The sequence below is a fragment of the Perissodus microlepis genome, chromosome 6 (genome assembly GCF_051167445.1).
Source record: "Perissodus microlepis isolate ML-2025 ecotype Zambia chromosome 6, ASM5116744v1, whole genome shotgun sequence".
In the NCBI taxonomy this organism is placed as follows: domain Eukaryota; kingdom Metazoa; phylum Chordata; class Actinopteri; order Cichliformes; family Cichlidae; genus Perissodus; species Perissodus microlepis.
In genome coordinates, this window is record NC_140466.1 from 11,773,247 (window position 1) to 11,777,966 (window position 4,720).

Here is a 4,720-nt window from a genome sequence, read left to right on the forward strand (position 1 = left end):
GACTGCCACCACTAGGTGGTGCTCTTTAATTGACTTTTTTTTTTTTTTTTTACAGCAAAGAAAGTCCATTGGTGGTAAAGTAACATATATTTATGATATATGTTACTTTTACATTTAGTTTCTTCACATTTTCATCAGAACACAAGTGTGTGTACAGCCAAACTAATCAAATTATCTCAACAAAAATATTTTAGAGCAATTATGTTTGGTTTTACCGTGCTCAATATATTTATTAGTCCACCTGTGATTAAAACAAAGCAAAAATGTTTAAAAACATATTGAAAAATATACATGGATAATAATTAATGCAAATAATATTTTCATATTTTATACCAAACTTTGAACCTGCACACAAATTAATCAAGTCTAATGTTCAACCATTAAAAACTGTTTCTGATCATAAATCCAAGTAAATAACTAATTTGGCCACTTAATAAAAATGAATGTGCTTTAGTAGTATTAAAAATATGATTTTGTACCTGATGGATACCTTGAAGCTACAGCTGTGTCATAAACCTTACATTAGATCTTGGTCTAATAAATGTGATAAGCACTGTATACTGGCAATGTAAACTGATAGATTTTATCTTAAAACATCTTTGAAAAGCTACATTCATGAAAGAAGAGAGATGTATTTACAAAAAGAAAAGTCAGTGTATATTCTCACACCCGATTGTGTTCCGTCACAACACTTGTCTGTGTCTAATCCTTAATTTCAACACCAAATTAATCTAACTTGAGAAGGAAACCTAATCCACATCCGCTGTAGATTCAGACACAGGGCACAGTAGACATGTGGTCAGCAACTGTAGCAACAAGGTCGGTGTCTGGCACACATTACACAGCCCTTACACCTGTGTTATATTTTTTTTTTGATAGCAATGATCCTGAATTACTTTGTGCCAGGGGAGCTCCTGCATGTCACCCATGCATGGCTGCCATTCCAGTGTAACATCACCTTGCTCTGGCAGCGCATTTAAAAGGTTGTGACCTCTTGAGATCAAGTCTTAGATCCCTCTTGTAATACTGCAGACCTCCAGAGCATCTCGGTCCACGGCGTTCGCCAGCACTCGCGTGGTATCTAACGTCAGAGTGCTTTCCCCTTTGAAAGCAGAGCACCAGGAGCTTTGTCCTCCACTTCATGACTCCCCTTCTGTTGTTAGTCGTGATCTAAAACAGAAATATATTTCTGGCCTGAAGCTGGTGTGTGGGGGTGACTGCTAAGAGAAATCAAACAGGAATAAATTTTGACTTTCTCCAGCCATGAGAGGTTTCCTATATTTAAGAGCCAGTGCCTCTAAATTTAATTCACACTCTTGGCATAAACAATTGAAAAATAACAACCATTTATCCCACCTCATCCAGAACAGTTATTCCCTCTTAAATGTCCACAGCTGTAATAAAAACACCTGCTTATACCTCACCTCACTGTCAGCACAGCTCATCCGCCTGTCCTCCCTCACCCCGTGGATGCAGATGTGTCACATATTAACAACTCTGCATGCTCTCTGTCACCACGTCAGCTGACATACGTCAAAAAGCATCACACCTACCTACCCACACCGACGTTCTCATTCCACCAATAGAAAAGCACGATCCGCTCTCCTCTCACACAGGTGTAAACAGCAAAGACAGCAAGTAAAATTCAAATCCATCCCATCCTCATTAAGCTTTACTTGGTTTATTTGCAGGATTCTCTAACCCCACTCCGGGTCAGGGACGAGACCCTGCCCCAAGTGGAGGAGTTTAAGTATCTCGGGGTCTTGTTCATGAGTGATGGGAGAAGGGAGCGGGAGATCGACAGACGGATTGGTGCAGCGGCTGCAGTGATGCGGAGCCTGGTGAAGAGAGAGCTGAGTGTAAAAGTAAAGCTCTCAATTTACCGGTCAGTCTACGCCCCTACCCTCACCTATGGTCACGAGCTGTGGGTAGTGACCAAAAGAACAAGATCGAGAATACAAGCGATGGAAATGGGTTTCCTCCGAAGGGCGGCCTCTCCCTTAGAGATAGGGTGAGAAGTTCGGCCATTCAGGAGGGGCTCAGAGTAGAGCTGCTGCTGCTCCACATCGAAAGGAGCCAGTTGAGGTGGTTCGATCGGGCATCTGACAAGGATGCCCCCTGGGCGCCTCCTGGGCGAGGTTTTCCAGGCATGTCCAACCGGGAGGAGGCCCCGAGGCAGACCCAGGACACGCTGGAGAGATTATATCTCTTGGCTGGCCTGGGAACGCCTTGGTGTTCCCCCAGATAAGCTGGAGGAGGTGGCTGGGGAGAGGGAGGTCTGTGCTTCTCTGCTTGGGCTGCTGCCCCCGCGATCCGGCCCCGGATAAGCGGAAGAAAATGGATGGTTGGATTAATAAATGAGCCAGCATGAATAGCCAGATGCATGGATCTGCTGATGTCAACTTTATATACTGACATGTTTATAAGCCAAAAACTTTGTGCAGCTTTGAATTTCATTTTTAATTAATAGATTAATCATCAGACACCACCTCTCGCCCGGCATCAAGCTTCTTCTCATAGTCAAACAATAAACACCATATCTTTTCAAGCCATCTGCTCACCCCTCTGCTCCCTGCTATCAAAATATGGAGTACAGTAATAGACAGATAATACCAGCTCCCATAATCAAGCTCCTTATCATAGAAAAGGCATAAAGCTGTCCGGGTATTTTTTCAGTCAAGTTAATTTGTTGTGTAACAGGTGCTCATTAACTGCAGTGGAGAGAGGAGGAGGAGGAGGGAACCATGTGAAAAGATTGGCTCTGTCCTTGCACTTCATGGTGGTCCATCTGCCATGCAGGCCCAACACTCTGACTGCTTATTCCTCCTGGCCGCCCCAAAGTCATCCGTCTGTTTTAAGCGCCTGTCAGCTGATCAGTCAGTCTGTCATCTGTCTATTTGTCTCACTGTTTTTCCCATCACAAACATGTAATTGTGGTCTGTGTTAAAGGTCCTACATAAACATGTAACTGATCCAAAGCCTGACCTGAAGCCCCTGGACGTTGTGGTGAGAGATGAATTGCAGAAGGGTTAGGGACTTTTGCTCTCTGAAGGAGAAAAGAAAACGAATTCATTAGATCCCAGTAAGCACAGTGAGTATATCCCGCTACAAATTGTAAAAATAAATCTGGCTTTGTGTACATTCACAAAATCCTAAGTTATGGAAGTCCTGGACCAACATTTGTAATGCAGTAACTCTGCAAATGGGTTTTTGACATCTTGGAATAAAGTCCAGATAATATAGCTACCAGCTACAACACCTCATTTGGCACATTGAGTTAATTAAATATCTCTGAGTAAGTTTACAAGTTTAGAATAAATAAAACACAAATACTAGTGAAATCTCCTACATACCTCTCTAATATATGTATGTATTAGATAGGTATGTAAACATGCTATAATTCTAAGGAGCTACTATGTAAACCCAAATTTCCCAATTTTCCTAATGTTGTAAATGCAGCCACATCCAACTTTTTTTTATATTTTATTTTAAAAATTTACTAAACGTACTGCTTCTTCTTTTTTTCAAAACATTTAATTTTTTTTTTTTATTTTATTAATATTTTTTTATGTTAGCTGATGATTTGAAATGGGTAGCTGACTTCCTTGATCTTAACCACGGGTAACTTGTGCTGATTTTTGTTCTGCAACAATCAACTTGAACTGCTACTCAGCAAGCAGGGACGGATCTGATGGACTTTCACACAGGTGTGCGCATGCGCCTCTACCTGTTTCTCTGCAAACGAGAAGGTAAGGAGAAAAAGAGCTTATGTTCAGGCCCGTTATACATATAGTCGTTTGAACAACTAGCCTACCACTGTATCAGGCTTTAGTTTCATGCCTGTAGCTTTGTGCATGTGTGCTACATGACTAATTAGCTACATGGCTAATTAGCTACATGGCTAATGGCTAATGTATTGTTACAGGTGCAGCCACACCTCGAAAACCCCAAAGATTTGTACTTGTACTCTGGATAACTTTGCTTTTGAACATTTTGGCCAAGATTATAATTAGACTGGCACTTGTTATATAAAGTCACAGGTTTGCCGTATAGGGTTGGTGGTGGTGGTGGGGGGCGGGGGGTTAACAGGGTAGCCTGGGATCTGCCCCTGATGTTAACTGAAGCGAATAAACAAAGCACACTGTTGGCAAAATGTGAAATCCTAAACGCGGTCTAATATATCTCTCACTCAGCAATAACAAAAAAAGAGAGATGGTTTTGTTAGTGACAAGGCAGCTTTAGATTTTTTTAAAGTCATCAGACAACAGCTGCCACTCACTCAAAGGATGGGATGTTGAGCCAGCAAAGGAATTTAAATAGTGACTGCTGCTACATGTCCAGCGGTGCCTCAAGTGGGTTGCACAAGGAAAATAACTGCATAATAGTATTAATTTTAAAAAGTCAAATCTGTTTAAGTACAAGTATATTCTAAACATTCAATGAATTATTAGATGATTACATTTATCAGTTTTTCAATATAATTTAATCATTTTCAACCAAATTAAAATGAACAATGATACATTATTTGTAATTCCAAAGCCAGTGTGAGACATTGACCATCTGCCTAATCAGTAACTCTTCCACCTGTTGCCTTCATCAGTAAGAAAGCTGTAGTACTGATGTAATACTCTGGTTTAGATGAATTTAACAGTCTTCACAGCCTGCAACATAATGCATCCTGATGCAAAATATGGTAAAAAGAACAAAGCTTCTAGGAAAC